The sequence below is a fragment of the Triticum dicoccoides genome, chromosome 5A (assembly GCF_002162155.2).
Source record: "Triticum dicoccoides isolate Atlit2015 ecotype Zavitan chromosome 5A, WEW_v2.0, whole genome shotgun sequence".
Lineage (NCBI taxonomy): Eukaryota > Viridiplantae > Streptophyta > Magnoliopsida > Poales > Poaceae > Triticum > Triticum dicoccoides.
Genome location: NC_041388.1, coordinates 446,408,911 through 446,426,623, shown reverse-complemented (window position 1 = coordinate 446,426,623; position 17,713 = coordinate 446,408,911).

Genomic DNA, 17,713 nt, shown 5'->3' with positions numbered 1-17,713 from the left:
GTAAAGTACGAGATACATTCCTCCAATCACAAAATGCATTGATTGATGAGATTTGAGATTTGAGCCCTATAAACCGGAAGGGAGATCTGAGATTTGATATTTGAGATACTGGACGCGGTGTAGTCTAGTCACCTGTTGGATTCTCTAGAAATACTTATACCGCATGATTGTTTGCTTCTTCTTACAACTACGTACTACTTCGCCGACATGTGGGACAGCCAGCAGCATCCGGGTCGACGTAATACGTGTCATGCACCAGATTAGAGTGCGGAACAGAAGGGGGGCATCACCCCGGTCGTACCGCCTGGCCCTGTTTGGATACTCTAACTCAGTTAAAGGTTAGAGTTAGATTCTAATCCTGAACTAACCCTAAAGTAACTCTAGTGAAAGAGGTGTTTGGATGACAGGGTTAGATGGAGTGTGGATACGGTGAGGTGCCTTCATGGGCGGTGCGAGAGGGAGGGAGGGAGAGGACAAGAAGCTTCGTGGAAGTGGGGAGGGATCTGCTGCAGGGAGAGCGAGAGAAAAATGTGTTTTTAGTGTCCCGAGAAGAACTAACCGAAATAAGGACCTCTTGGGTGGGTTAGTTTTGTTTTTGGGTTAGTTGAGTTCAAACTAACCCAAACTAACTCTAACACATGGATCCAAACAGTAACCCAACTAACCTTCCTGTTTGGATATTTTTGGGTTAGTTGAGTTCAAACTAACCCAAACTAACTCTAACACATGGATCCAAATAGTAACACACCGTCAAATCGCACAGCCCGACCTTTCCAGCAGTAAATTGAATCCGCTACTCCCTCACCCTCCTTGCCTCTCTGTCAAACCGCCTACGCGAAAACTGCCGCACGTACTGCCCGGGAAAATCCCCACCCTCAACTTTTAACTACGCGAAAATTGTTCGAGCTTGTTCGTTCTATATAAATACTACTCCCTTCGTTCCTAAATAGAAGTCTTTGTAGAGATTTCACTATGGACTACATACAGAGCAAAATGAGTGAATCTAGAATCTAAAATGCATCTATAGGCATCCGTACGTGGTCCATAGTAGAATCTACAAAGACTTATATTTAGGAACAGAGGGACTAGTACTGTATGTTCAATGAATGGAGGGTCGGGGAGAACAAGTGAACAATACTACTACTAGTAGTAAGTAGGAGTCGTACAGGTAGTCACCTTAAATAGAGAGTTTCTTTTCTTTAATTCCATGTACACAAATTGAAACGCTTGTTATGGAGAGAAAAAGATAATCACTCCACTATATATGTACGCAGGGGCCTGAGCGCTTGCTTTACTAGGGTTGCTCTCTTCATTCTCTCATCCTCTCCAGATATAAACAAGACAGCGGTAGCGACATTTTCTCTCTGCCCACCGCTGGTCACCGATCCGGCCGGATCCCTTCGGCTGGTGTGTGTAGAGGACTAGGTGCATCGTTCATGCGGTCATCGCCGGCAAGGGAGGAAACCCACAGCTGCCGGAGGGGCCCGATCCTCTGCCCGTGTCGTTCTCTCCAACACAGCGCCAGCTCGGGTGGTCCTCCGATCCTTCATCCTCCTTGCCGTATTTTCCACAGAGCTGATCAGCCGCCGCCGACATCCCGACGACCCTCAGATATAAGTTCTTCGAAAGCGGCCTTGCTCTACTGCCCTAGCTCCCCACGTGTCTGCATGTGCATCTTTTTCTACTCCCATCAGCTCTTCCAAAGCCACCTAAATTTTTAGTATTATTAGAGGTAAAGCTACTTCATGCATTCGAATCTAGGGCTTTGTTCAAACAACGAAGAAAGGGGGGAAAGTTGTAGCATGAATCTAGGACTTGATTCAAAGAGGAAATAATATGGTGAAAGTAGTAGAGACCGGATACCCAACCGGTCTCTTGGTTGAAAAGGGAAATAATGGGAAAATGCAGTACAAACTTGATAAGGAACAGATCTATTATTGGTTGAAAAAAGGATAGAAAGTGGCGGCTGGTGAAAAAGTCAACAGAGTATGTCCAGGATTAGGTTTGTTTCCCTCACATAGAAAAAGGTGTCCAGGATTAGAATTGCTTCCCTCACATAGTAAAAGGTCTCAGGATTAGATTTGCTGCCCTCACATAGTAAAAGGTCTCCAGGATTAGATTTGTTGCCCTCACATAGTAAAAGGTCTCCAAGATTAGATTTTCTGCCCTCACATAGTACAAGGTCTCTAGGATTAGGTTTGCTACCCTCATATAGTAAAAGGTCTCCGGGATTAGATTTGCTGCCCTCACATAGCATGAACAAACTCAGCATCACCACTTTATGCCTCCTTGTGGGTACATTGTGCTGATGCATCCACTGTCGTGTGTCCTTATACCAACCTTTTGTTGTCGTTAATGTAAGGGCGCATGTAAAATGAAGCGATGACACTGTTACCCTAGGGACATATCTAACCAGTGTTATTGTTAATCTAATGCCTCCAGTGATAAGATGCAATTAAATTGTGTTACAAATGGCACTCCTGCTGTTTTCCCCAGTATGATAAGTAAGTTGCTCCTTTACGATGTTGAGTGTCCTGGTGTCCCCACGGTCCCATGCCCTTAAACCAACTCTTTAGCTGTTGTTGATTTACTGTATCCGGTAAACAAGCAATGCCACCATTAAAGTAATCCCATAATTGAGGAATCGCATTGTTGATCGTAATGCTTCTGGTAACATGAAGCATTGCTGACATTTTAAAATTTCTACTGTCCTTGCGTGATTTCCGTGAACATAATTAAGATGCTTCTTTTCATTTTGTATACGTTTCGTATATTCTTATTGACCAGCAACTGTTTACTTTCTATATTTTTGTGCGGATAGGGATATCCATTTCACCTTGTTGCTATTGTGGCCTTTTGGTGAACTGCATGGAATGAGTGTCTTGTGCAGTTCAACTAAAATGTCACGTGGGCAACTTCTCTCAATTTTGGTGGAACTGCACAAAATGGTGATTGGAGTTTCCAAAATCTCCGTCAAGTTCTGCTGGTAATCTCGTGCAACATTTTTTTAGCCTTTGCAAGATGAGCCATCACTATCACCACAATGGAACTTTATTTTAGTGGAACTGCACAAAAGGATAAGAAAATTATTGTTGCACCTTACATGAGCCGGACGGCCAACCTTAATGTTCCTCAATTTTAGTGCAACTAGTAAAGAAGAACCTGCCAGCTCACAAGAGCAAGTACTTCTTGCTAGCTGAATGATGCATTCTTTGCTTTATTTCATGTGAACTACAAAAAAAGGTGCATGAATTGAATCATGGAACTCCAGGCAGGCCTCATCTAAGAGGAGCTGTAGGTTGAGTTCAAGGAGGCCACTATTAAAGTGAAATCATGCTCTTTTTGTTTGTGATGTGCAAACAGGAATACTCAACTACAGATGTTGTGACGGTCAAGAGCATTCGCTAAGTTCTTCGATTGTATGACATAGCTAGCCAAGATGGATTTAATCCAGATACTCACTTTATCAAAAGGCTCTAATGGGTTGGTTCTGAATCTTGCAAGCTGGGAATCAATGAGATGTGTAGGCATATTTGTTGTATTTATTATTTGAATCTTATTTCTTGGTTCTGAATCTTGCAAGCTAGGAATCAATGAGATGTGTAGGCATCTTTGTTGTACTTATTATTTGGATCTTATTTGTTGGTTCTGAATCTTGCAAGCTAGGAATCAATGAGATGTGTAGGCATCTTTGTTTTACTTATTATTGAGATCTTATTTGTTGGTTCTGAAAACAAAAATTGGTAGGAAACACGGCATGATGATGCAAAGGACAATAACCATAACAAACAGTTCAAAGTTGGTAGTATTATGTTTGTGAAAGTGCGACAAATGTGTTGATCGTGTGCGTCATGAGAATAATAATTCTAATTGTTGTGCATGTTGATCCTGTGGCACTGACAAAACAAGCCAATGCATTGCTTGTTTTAAGTATAAATTTCTATTAAAGTTAATTAAATTTAAGTAAAGTGACCACTAACTCCAGTTATTACAGTACCAATACAGACCCGCTCGTGAACTGACGTGTGGCTGGAGTAGGTTTCTTAACGGAGGCATTTGAATGCGCCGTGTTGGGGAACGTTGCAGAAAGCAAAAAATTTCCTACTCGTTTCACCAAGATCATCTAGGAGTTCATCTAGCAACGAGTCATCGGATGCATCTACATACCTTTGTAGATTGCGCATGGAAGCGTTCAAAAGAACGGTGATGATGTAGTCGTACTCGACGTGATCCAAATCACCGATGACCAGCGCCGAACGGATGGCACCTCCGCGTTCAACACACGTACGGGACGGGAGACGTCTCCTCCTTCTTGATCCAGCAAGGGGGAAGGAGAGGTTGATGAAGATCCAGCAGCACGACGGCGTGGTGGTGGATGCAGGGCGTCACAGAAGCAGGGCTTCGCCAAGACTACGAGGGAGAGACGTAACGGGGGGAGATGGAGGCGCCAGGGGCTGGTGTGAAATCCCTCCTCTCCCCCCACTATATATAGGGGTGCCAGGGGGGGCGCCGGCCCTAGTAGATGAGATCTACTAGGGGGGGCGGCGGCCAAGGGGAGGTTTCCCTCCCCCCCAAGGCACCTAGGGGTGCCTTCCACCACATGGACTCTTCCATGGTGGAAACCCTAGGCGCATGGGCCTATAGGGGCTGGCGCCCCAGACCACTATGGGCTGGGTTCCCTCCTATTTCAGCCAATGGGGCCCTCCAGGATAGGTGGCCCCACCCGGTGGACCCCCGGGACCCTTCCGGTGGTCCCGGTACAATACCGATAACCCCGAAACTTGTCCCGATGGCCGAAACAGCACTTCCTATATATAATTCTTTACCTCCGGACCATTCCGGAACTCCTCATGACGTCCGGGATCTCATCCGGGACTCCGAACAACATTCGGGTTTCTGCATATACATATCTTCACAACCCTAGCGTCACCGAACCTTAAGTGTGTAGACCCTTCGGGTTCGGGAGACAAGCAGACATGACCGAGACGACTCTCCGGTCAATAACCAACAGCGGGATCTGGATACCCATGTTGGCTCCCACATGCTCCACGATGATTTGATCGGATGAACCACGATGTCGAGGATTCAATCAACCCCGTACGCAATTCCCTTTGTCAATCGATATGTTACTTGCCCGAGATTCGATCGTCGGTATCCCAATACCTCGTTCAATCTCGTTACCGGCAAGTCACTTTACTCGTACCGTAATGCATGATCCCGTGACCAGACACTTGGTCACTTTGAGCTCATTATGATGATGCATTACCGAGTGGGCCCAGCGATACCTCTCCGTCATACGGAGTGAAAAATCCCAGTCTCGATCCATGTCAACCCAACAGACACTTTCGGAGATACCCGTAGTCTACCTTTATAGTCACCCAGTTACGTTGTGACGTTTGGCATACCCAAAGCACTCCTACGGTATCCAGGAGTTACACGATCTCATGGTCTAAGGAAAAGATACTTTGACATTGGAAAACTCTAGCAAACGAACTATACGATCTTGTGCTATGTTTAGGATTGGGTCTTGTCCATCACATCATTCTCCTAATGATGTGATCTCGTTACCAATGACATCTAATGTCCATAGTCAGGAAACCATGACTATCTGTTGATCAACGAGCTAGTCAACTAGAGGCTTACTAGGGACATGTTGGTGTCTGTTATTGACACATGTATTACGATTTCCGGATAACACAATTATAGCATGAATAAAGACAATTATCATGAACAAGGAAATATAATAATAATGCTTTTATTATTGCCTCTATGGCATATTTCCAACAGTCTCCCACTTGCACTAGAGTCAATAATCTAGTTACATTGTGATGAATCGAACACCCATGGAATTCTGGTGTTGATCATGTTTTGCTCTAGGGAGAGGTTTAGTCAACGGATCTGCTACATTCAGGTCCGTGTGCACTTTACAAATTTCTATGTCTCCATCTTGAACATTTTCACGAATGGAGTTGAAGCGACGCTTGATGTGCCTTGTCTTCTTGTGAAACCTGGGCTCCTTGGCAAGAGCAATAGCTCCAGTGTTGTCACAGAAGAGCTTGATCGGCCCCGACGCATTGGGTATGACTCCTAGGTCGGTGATGAACTCCTTCACCCATATTGCTTCATGTGCTGCCTCCGAGGCTGCCATGTACTCCGCTTCACATGTAGATCCCGCCACGACGCTTTGCTTGCAACTGCACCAGCTTACTGCCCCACCATTCAAAATATACACGTATCCGGTTTGTGACTTAGAGTCATCCAGATCTGTGTCGAAGCTAGCGTCGACGTAACCCTCTACGACAAGCTCTTCGTCACCTCCATAAACGAGAAACATTTCCTTAGTCCTTTTCAGGTACTTCAGGATATTCTTGACCGCTGTCCAGTGGTCCTTGCCGGGATTACTTTGGTACCTTCCTACCAAACTTACGGCAAGGTTTACATCAGGTCTGGTACACAGCATGGCATACATAATAGAACCTATGGCTGAGGCATAGGGGATGACACTCATCTCTTCTATTTCTTCTGCCGTGGTCGGACGTTGAGCTGAGCTCAATTTCATACCTTGTAACACAGGCAAGAACCCCTTCTTAGATTGATCCATATTGAACTTCTTCAATATCTTATCAAGGTACGTGCTTTGTGAAAGACCTATGAGGCGTCTCGATCTATCTCTATAGATTTTGATGCCTAATATATAAGCAGCTTCTCCAAGGTCCTTCATTGAAAAACTTTTATTCAAGTAGGCCTTGATACTGTCCAAGAGTTCTATATCATTTCCCATCAAAAGTATGCCATCTACATATAATATGAGAAATGCTACAGAGCTCCCACTCACTTTCTTGTAAACACAGGCTTCTCCATAAGTCTGTGTAAACCCAAACGCTTTGATCATCTCATCAAAGCGAATGTTCCAACTCCGAGATGCTTGCACCAGCCCATAAATCGAGCGTTGGAGCTTGCACACCTTGTCAGCATTCTTAGGATCGACAAAACCTTCCGGCTGCATCATATACAATTCTTCCTTAATGAAACCATTAAGGAATGCCGTTTTGACGTCCATTTGCCATATCTCATAATCGTAGAATGCGGAAATTGCTAACATGATTCGGACGGACTTCAGCTTCGCTACTGGTGAGAAAGTCTCATCGTAGTCAACCCCTTGAACTTGTCGATAACCCTTAGCGACAAGTCGAGCTTTATAGATGGTCACATTACCATCCGCGTCTGTCTTCTTCTTAAAGATCCATTTATTTTCTATGGCTCGCCGTTCAACGGGCAAGTCAGTCAAAGTCCATACTTCGTTTTCAGACATGGATCCTATCTCGGATTTCATGGCTTCCAGCCATTTTTCGGAATCCGGGCCCGCCATCGCTTCTTCATAGTTCGAAGGTTCACCGTTGTCTAACAACATGATTTCCAAGACAGGGTTGCCGTACCACTCTGGTGCGGAACGTGTCCTTGTGGACCTTCGAATTTTAGTAGGAGCTTGATCAGAAGTATCTTGATCATTATCATTAACTTCCTCTCTAGTCGGTGCTGGCACCTCAGGAACATTTTCTTGAGTTGCGCCATTTGCCGGTTCAAGAGGTAATACTTCATCAAGCTCTACTTTCCTCCCACTTACTTCTTTCGAGAGAAACTCTTTCTCTAGAAAGGACCCATTCTTGGCAACAAAGATCTTGCCTTCGGATCTGAGGTAGAAGGTGTACCCAATAGTTTCTTTTGGGTATCCTATGAAGACGCATTTTTCCGACTTGGGTTCGAGCTTTTCAGGTTGAAGTTTCTTGACATAAGCATTGCATCCCCAAACTTTTAGAAATGACAGCTTAGGTTTCTTCCCAAACCATAATTCATACGGTGTCGTCTCAACGGATTTCGACGGAGCCCTATTTAAAGTGAATGCGGCAGTCTCTAAAGCATAGCCCCAAAAAGACAGCGGTAAATCGGTAAGAGACATCATAGATCGCACCATATCTAATAGAGTGCGATTACGACGTTCGGACACACCGTTACGCTGAGGTGTTCCAGGCGGCGTGAGTTGTGAAACTATTCCACATTTTCTTAAGTGTGTGCCAAACTCGTGACTCAAGTACTCTCCTCCACGATCTGATCGTAGAAACTTGATTTTCCTGTCACGTTGATTTTCAACCTCACTCTGAAATTCCTTGAACTTTTCAAAGGTTTCAGACTTGTGTTTAATTAAGTAGATATACCCATACCTACTTAAATCATCAGTGAGGGTGAGAACATAACGATAGCCACCGCGAGCCTCAACACTCATTGGACCGCACACATCAGTATGTATGATTTCCAATAAGTCGGTTGCTCGCTCCATTGTTCCTGAGAACGGAGTCTTGGTCATTTTACCCATAAGGCATGGTTCGCACGTGTCAAATGATTCATAATCAAGAGACTCTAAAAGTCCATCAGCATGGAGCTTCTTCATGCGTTTGACACCTATGTGACCAAGGCGGCAGTGCCACAAGTATGTGGGACTATCATTATCAACCTTACTTCTTTTGGTACTCACATTATGAACATGTGTAGCATCACGTTCGAGATTCATAAAGAATAAACCATTCACCATAGGAGCATGACCATAAAACATATCTCTCATAAAAATGGAACAACCATTATTCTCAGATTTAAAAGAGTAGCCATCTCGAATTAAACGAGATCCCGATACAATGTTCATGCTCAAAGCTGGCACTAAATAACAATTATTAAGGTTTAAAACTAATCCCGAAGGGAGATGCAGAGGCAGCGTGCCGACGGCGATCACATTGACCTTGGAACCATTCCCGACGCGCATCGTCACCTCGTCCTTTGCCAGTTTCCGCTTATTCCGCAGCCCCTGCTTTGAGTTACAAATGTGAGCAACTGCACCGGTATCAAATACCCAGGAGCTACTACGGGCACTAGTAAGGTACACATCAATTACATGTATATCACATATACCTTTTGTTTTGCCGGCCTTCTTATCCGCTAAGTACTTAGGGCAGTTCCGCTTCCAGTGACCGCTTGCCTTGCAATAAAAGCACTCAATCTCGGGCTTGGGTCCATTCTTTGGCTTCTTCCCGGCAGCTTGCTTGCCGGGCACGGCAACTTCCTTGCTGTCCTTCTTGAAGTTCTTTTTACCCTTGCCTTTCTTGAACTTAGTGGTTTTATTGACCATCAACACTTGATGTTCCTTCTTGATTTCTACCTCCGCTGATTTCAGCATTGAGAACAACTCAGGAATGGTCTTTTGCATCCCCTGCATGTTGAAGTTCATCACGAAGCTCTTGTAGCTTGGTGGAAGCGACTGGGGGATTCTGTCAATGACCGCATCATCCGGGAGATTAACTCCCAGCTGAGACAAGCGGTTATGCAACCCAGACATAGTGAGTATGTTCTCACTGACAGAACTATTTTCCTCCATCTTACAGCTGAAGAACTTATCGGAGACTTCATATCTCTCGATCCGGGCATGAGCTTGAAAAACCATTTTCAGCTCTTCGAACATCTCGTATGCTCCATGTCTCTCAAAACGTTTTTGGAGCCCCGGCTCTAAGCTGTAAAGCATGCCGCACTGAACGAGGGAGTAGTCGTCAACACGTCTCTGCCAAGCGTTCATAACGTCTTGGTTTTGTGGGACGGGAGGATCACCTAGCGGTGCTTGTAGGACATAATCTTTCTTGGCAGCTATGAGGATGATCCTCAGGTTCCGGACCCAGTCCGTATAGTTGCTGCCATCGTCTTTCAGCTTGGTTTTCTCTAGGAACGCGTTGAAGTTGAGGACTACGTTGGCCATTTGATCTACAAGACATATTGCAAAGATTTTAGACTAAGTTCATGATAATTAAGTTCATCTAATCAAATTATTAATGAACTCCCACTTAGATTAGACATCCCTCTAGTCATCTAAGTATTACATGATCCGAGTTAACTAGGCCGTGTCCGATCATCACGTGAGACGGACTAGTCAACATCGGTGAACATCTTCATGTTGATCGTATCTTCTATACGACTCATGCTCGACCTTTCGGTCTTCTGTGTTCCGAGGCCATGTCTGTACATGCTAGGCTCGTCAAGTCAACCTAAGTGTTTGCATGTGTAAATCTGTCTTACACCCGTTGTATGTGAACGTCTGAATAAAACACCCGATCATCATGTGATGTTTTGAAACAGCGAAGTGTCGCAACGGTGCACAGTTAGGGGGAACACTTCTTGAAATTATTTATGAGGGATCATCTTATTTACTACCGTCGTTCTAAGTAAACAAGATGCAAAACATGATAAACATCACATGCAATCAAATAATAAACGTGACATGATATGGCCAATATCACATAGCTCCTTTGATCTCCATCTTGGGGCTCCATGATCATCTTGTCACCGGCTTGACACCATGATCTCCATCATCATGATCTCCATCATCGTGTCTCCATGAAGTTGCTCGCCAACTATTACTTCTACTACTATGGCTAACGCGTTTAGCAATAAAGTAAAGTAATTTACATGGTGTTCCTCGATGACACGCAGGTCATATAAAAGAATAAAGACAACTCCTATGGCTCCTGCCAGTTGTCATACTCATCGACATGCAAGTCGTGATTCCTATTACAATAGCATGAACATCTCATACATCACCTATAGATCATTCATCATTCATCACAACTTTGGCCATATCATATCACAAACCACTTGCTGCAAAAACAAGTTAGACGTCCTCTAATTGTTGTTGCAAGTTTTACGTGGCTGAATTAGGGTTCTAGCAAGAACGTCTTCTTACCTACGTTAAAGCCACAACGTGATTTGTCAACTTCTATTTACCCTTCATAAGGACCCTGTTCATCGAATCCGCTCCAACTAAAGTGGGAGAGACAGACACCCGCCAGCCACCTTAAGCCACTAGTGCATGTTAGTCGGTGGAACCGGTCTCACGTAAGCGTACGTGTAAGGTTGGTCCGGGCCGCTTCATCCCACAATACCGCTGAAGCAAGAAAGGACTAGTAATGGCAAGAAAGTTGACAAATCCACGCCCACAACTAATTGTGTTCTACTCGCGCTAGAAGAACTACGCATAGACCTAGCTCTGATACCACTGTTGGGGAACGTTGCAGAAAACAAAAAATTTCCTACTCGTTTCACCAAGATCATCTAGGAGTTCATCTAGCAACGAGTCATCGGATGCATCTACATACCTTTGTAGATTGCGCACGGAAGCGTTCAAAAGAACGGTGATGATGTAGTCGTACTCGACGTGATCCAAATCACCGATGACCAGCGCCGAACGGATGGCACCTCCGCGTTCAACACACGTACGGGACGGGAGACGTCTCCTCCTTCTTGATCCAGCAAGGGGGAAGGAGAGGTTGATGAAGATCCAGCAGCACGACGGCGTGGTGGTGGATGCAGGGCGTCACAGAAGCAGGGCTTCGCCAAGACTACGAGGGAGAGACGTAACGGGGGGAGATGGAGGCGCCAGGGGCTGGTGTGAAATCCCTCCTCTCCCCCCCACTATATATAGGGGTGCCAGGGGGGCGCCGGCCCTAGTAGATGAGATGTACTAGGGGGGGCGGCGGCCAAGGGGAGGTTTCCCTCCCCCCCAAGGCACCTAGGGGTGCCTTCCACCACATGGACTCTTCCATGGTGGAAACCCTAGGCGCATGGGCCTATAGGGGCTGGCGCCCCAGCCCACTATGGGCTGGGTTCCCTCCTATTTCAGCCCATGGGGCCCTCCAGGATAGGTGGCCCCACCCGGTGGACCCCCGGGACCCTTCCGGTGGTCCCGGTACAATACCGATAACCCCGAAACTTGTCCCGATGGCCGAAACAACACTTCCTATATATAATTCTTTACCTCCGGACCATTCCGGAACTCCACATGACGTCCGGGATCTCATCCGAGACTCCGAACAACATTCGGGTTTCTTCATATACATATCTTCACAACCCTAGCGTCACCGAACCTTAAGTGTGTAGACCCTACGGGTTCGGGAGACAAGCAGACATGACCGAGATGACTCTCCGGTCAATAACCAACAGCGGGATCTGGATACCCATGTTGGCTCCCACATGCTACACGATGATTTCATCGGATGAACCACGATGTCGAGGATTCAATCAACCCCGTACGCAATTCCCTTTGTCAATCGATATGTTACTTGCCCGAGATTCGATCGTTGGTATCCCAATACCTCGTTCAATCTCGTTACCGGCAAGTCACTTTACTCGTACCGTAATGCATGATCCCATGACCAGACACTTGGTCACTTTGAGCTCATTATGATGATGCATTACCGAGTGGGCCCAGCGATACCTCTCCGTCATACGGAGTGATAAATCCCAGTCTCGATCCATGTCAACCCAACAGACACTTTCGGAGATACCCGTAGTCTACCTTTATAGTCACCCAATTACGTTGTGACGTTTGGCATACCCAAAGCACTCCTACGGTGTCCGGGAGTTACACGATCTCATGGTCTAAGGAAAGGATACTTTGACATTCGAAAACTCTAGCAAACGAACTATACGATCTTGTGCTATGTTTAGGATTGGGTCTTGTCCATCACATCATTCTCCTAATGATGTGATCTCGTTACCAATGACATCTAATGTCCATAGTCAGGAAACCATGACTATCTGTTGATCAACGAGCTAGTCAACTAGAGGCTTACTAGGGACATGTTGGTGTCTGTTATTGACACATGTATTACGATTTCCGGATAACACAATTATAGCATGAATAAAGACAATTATCATGAACAAGGAAATATAATAATAATGATTTTATTATTGCCTCTAGGGCATATTTCCAACACGCCGAGGGTGCATCTTCTGCCGGGCGTGCAGCGGACTGCTACTTCTTGAGCACTGCGTTGGATTTCCCCGAAGAGGAAAGGATGATGCAACAAAGTAGCATAAGTATTTCCCTAAGTTTTTGAGAACCAAGGTATCAATCCAGTAGGAGGTTGCACGCGCGTCCACTAGTACCTGCACAAAGCAAATAACTCCTCGGAACCAACACGATAAGGGGTTATCAATCCCTTCACGGTCACTTACGAGAGTGAGATCTGATAGATATGATAAGATAATATTTTTGGTATTTTTGTGATAAAGATGCAAAATAAAATACAGGCAAAGTAAAAGCAAAGGAAATAACTAAGTATTGGAAGATTAATATGATGAAGATAGACCCAGGGGCCATAGGTTTCACTAGTGGCTTCTCTCAAGAGCATAAGTATTTTATGGTGGGTGAACGAATGTCGGTGATGAACGACACCTATGGGATCACAAGAATCCCTACTACGGTTGCGGGGCGCGGGGTCGTGAGAAGAGCGGATCTAACAGGTAGCACACGGTTCATTTGTCCAGGTTCGGGCCGCGAGGATGCGTAAAACCCTACTCCTGCTTTGGTGGATTGTATATCTGTGTTCTTGAGCTAGCTATGGGGCGTGAGGAGCTCCAAAAAGCCGAATCCCTCTACTGGTCGCCTTGGGCCTCCTTTTATAGGGAAAGGGGTAGCCACAGTGGCACACAGGAGGTGGAAAGGGAACAATGATGCGAGGTTATCCCTCGCATTACATGACAAGGCGCATTTAATGCATCTTGCCCAGGTGTCCTTGCTTTATCGGGGATGGGGGAGAGCCCTGTATCGTCCATCGCCGCTCCCTCTTGTGTTGGAACGCGCCCTGGCCAGCGGCGCCCGCGGTGCCATGTAGGCAGGCAGGCAGCTGAGGTGGTGCAGTGGTAGGTCTCCACGAAGATCTGCATGCCGCCACGCAGGTGCCTACCCAGCTGGTTGGGTCGGCAGCTGCATGTGAACGGTGGTGGAGGTTTGACTGGTGTGGGCCTGATGGTGGCCGTATGGGTGTTCTCGGCAAGGGTCTTGCCGGGGCCCCGGCAAGGGTCTTGCCGTGCCGCCTGCTGTCATCCCCGGCAAGGCTCTTGCCGGGGGCCTTGTGGTCTTCCTTGGCTGGGATCTCGCCAAGGATCATCATCTTCTAAAGGGTGTATCTGATCTTGAATGCCTTCACAAAGATCTGCATGCCACCACGGGGATGTCTCCCGAATCCTTGCCCCATGTGGGCAGTGGACTCAAGGGTGACTCACTACGTAGGCGTGGGGCGAGCTGCCACAGCAAGGGTCTTGCCGGGTTTGCTAAAACCGCCTCTCGACAAGGATCTTGCCGGGGGGGTCCGCTTCGTACCCTTTGCTCTCTGTGGTCCTGGTCTTGTCGTCGTTCTGCTTCTCCTGGGCTTCGGCCTTACCTTGGCTCACCTCCCTTGCCTTGCTCAGTGTGGTGGTGCCAGTGGCTCAGACTGCCCGTGCACAGTTATAGGGGTACAAAAAGTGTACCCCTCTTTTTGTACACCGACAGGAGCCCCGGGCCTGGGCCACATGTAAGCGCAATTGCGGTGTCGGGCTAGGCCCAAAAACGGTGCATGGGCAGGCGGTGTGGTTTTTACCGCGGTAAGTTTCTTCGCGCGCTGCGCTTCCCACGACACCCGCGCGTGGTGCGGCGTGGGGAGGCATGTGCGACGTGGGTGGCATGCATGGGGTTGCTTCCCGCGGGCATGCGTCACATCACAGTTAATGTGAAAGGAGGCGGCCCGCGTTTTTCCCCCATAAGAAGGAATAACCGTGGACGCGCTGCTCAATTTCTCCTCTTCCCTTGTGCCTTTTCCAATATCAGAGCCGCCGTATCCTCTCTTCCTTCCTTCCGAAGCTTCCGCCGTCGCCCGCCGTCGTCGCTTTGCCATCCCCCTTCCTCAGCCCGCTGAACTTCTTGGTCGCCATGGCTCCCAAATTCCCCAAGGGAAAGGGGGTGGCTAAGGGTGCTGGGGCGGTGGAGCCGCCGGCGAGTGCGCTGTCGGGGGACCGGACGGAGTCCGCCTTCTTCTTCCCCTCGATGGTTGATGTTCAAGAGCTCCGGGCCTCCTTCAAGCCCCTATGGGGAGTGAAGACGGGGGGAGAGGATTTGGGACACCCGGCGATGTGCGTCATTCCTGCCGCTTGCGCTGACCCTGCCCCAAATCGGTACCCCTTCTTCGTTGATTACTTCTCTTGCGGGTTATGCCCTCCTTTCTCCGATTTCTTCTGCGACGTTATGTGCCCTTTCGGCTTCCGCCTCTTGGATTTTACTCCGAATGCGGTGGCATGCATGGCTTTCTTCGCGCATCTTTGCGAAGGCTTTGCCGGGGTGCGGCCCAACACGGCGCTCTTCCACCATTAATTCTTCCATCGAATGCAGCCGGGAGGAGCCGTCTCCGGTTGCGTCACCTGGATCTCAAGATCCAATTAGGCGTACGTGGATGGTGCCATGAAGGAGAGGTGGGAGGAATGGCGCGGCCGGTGGTGCTGGATTGAAGATGAAAACCCGCCGGAATTCTACAAGGCCGGACTCACCCTTGAGATGATCGGGGCGGACTTCATTCGCCGCTGGATCGCCCCGTTGCACAGCAAGGGGAGGCCAGCTTGGCTCTTTACGAACCCGGCTGACATTATGCGACTCTGCCCCGACCTTGATCACAACTTCACAGTGCTGGCGCATGCCCATTTCTGCCAGCGGCTTTTCCAGCTTGATGTGTGTCACGACCGCGAGGTCGAGCGGACCGGCAAGGCCGCGAGGGCTGCCGCAAAGGTTGGCAAGGCTCTCAAGGGGCCATTTTTGAAGCTGCCAGCGGGGGTGGTCCCGTTGTGCAACAATTCGCGTCGGTCCAAGATCATCGCCATGATGCCGGACTGTAATGCGCACGGCCCTGTCCCGAGCTGGAAGCAGCAGAAGGTCGAGGATGTGCAGCAATTCTTTGACACCCTGATCGAGGTGTATGTCAACGCCGACGCCGAGCGGTGTCTTATCATGGACACCACCCAGGCAGAGCTGGACTACATCGCCACTAGGGAGAGGGAGGCACAGCTTGCCGTGGAGGCCGGCAGTGCCGGAGGCGTGGAGGACAAGGTTGCAACAGCGTCGGAGGAGGAGGAGCTCACCCGGTGGGCGGCGGCTTCCGAGGAGGCCAGCAGCGCCGACACCGGAGCTCCGCTTTTCGAGGACGCGGGCGACGAGTCGCCGGAGGAGGAGGGCGTGGCGGCGGGCTCGATGGCAACCAGGGCAAGAGGGCGAGCTCCGCGGCGGGCTGGCTCCGGTGAGCCGGTCTGACCCGGCAGGGCTGCGCGGCCTCAATTAACACTGGAGGGGTCTGGGCGCCACACGAGGGCCACGGCAGCCAAGAGGCTGACAAAGGCCGCTGAGAAGAAGAAGACAACGGCCCCTTCCTCATCCGCGCGTGCACAAACCCCGCCGCCTCCTTCGCCTCCTCCGGCAGGCGTCGACTCGGATGATGATGAGGAGCTCCCTTTTGATCTCGGGTCTCTCAGCCCGGAGAGGAAAAGGAAGCTGGTGGAAGAGGAGGAGACGGATGATGAGTAAGTTCTCCATTCCTTAGTGTCATTTCCATTTCCTTGAATTGGGTCGCTTGTCTTGATCCATTTTTTCTTCCGTAGGGAGACAGAGACGTTAGCCTAGAGGGCGAAGAGGGCAAGGACCTCAGCGAGCAGCCAGCCCCCGGCTGGGGCTTCAAAGACACCACTGGTGGTGCTGAGCAGCCCCCGGCGCAGCCCCCAGTGTAAGTTCATCATCCTCTTCTTACTCGACATGTGGTAGGTGCTTGATGCTATGATGCTGACCTTGCTGGGTTTGCAGGAGGGGAGCGGCAGCAGGAGGAGCCACAGAGGGCTACTCCTAACACACCACCCCCATCGACTATGCCGCCGCGCGGGGCGTCCCCGGCAAGGGCATTAGGCACGGAGCCCACACCCATGGAGGAAGAGGGGAACTTGGGCGCTAGTGGCTCCGCCACGACGCCAAATGCTGGCGGAGAGGGGACTTCTGCTTCACAGCCTGGCACTCGTGAGTCGCCTGTCCTTCGTCTCTATTTTTTCCTTACTCTTTTCTTGGCTTCATTGCTCCCGTTTCTGTCCAGGCCCTCCTTCAACAGGTATGGAGGACGTGGATACCGCTGCTGGGAACATTGCTGAGGAGGCCGCCAAGGATGCTGCCGAGGACACCACGGCGGGGGCCGCCAAGGCGACCGGCGAGTCTTCTGCCGGGGGCGCCAGCGTTGGACCTGCCGGTGAGGCCGGCAAGGCCTCTGCCGAGGAAGTGGTGGTGGGTGACGAGCCTCCCTCCTCCTCAACCTCGGGCCCCGGCAGATGTCTGAAGGTGGGCGACGACCTCTTCGTCCACCTCCCAGGGGCGTCAAGTCGGGCGCCCGCCGAAGGGGAAGTTTTCGACGGCGAGGTGCTTGCCGCCACTGGGCTTGAGGTGGTTGATGATCCGGGCGTTGGTGGCGACGGTTCTCCAAAAGAGCAGCTCTTCCGCGCCATGGGGGCCAATTTCCGGAAGCTCCAAGTGCTCTACCATGCTCGCCTGGACAAGGTCAAGTCCAGGATGGCAATGGTGGACAACGCGGAGGTGGACTTCAAGGCGCGCGTTGCCGAGACGCAGACCTGGTTCCACCAGGCTCGCGAGGAGTAGAGGGCCTTTCAGGAGAAGTTGGCCGAGCGCGATGTAGAGCTCACCATGAAGATGGCCGACATCGAGAAGGCCGAGGAAAAGGCGGCGAACTTGCTTGTCACGGCCGAGGTCGCCCGGAACCAGCATCAAGACACCTTGGATTCCCAGGAAGAGGACCTCTCCATGCGTGAGGCAAAGCTTGCCGCAGTG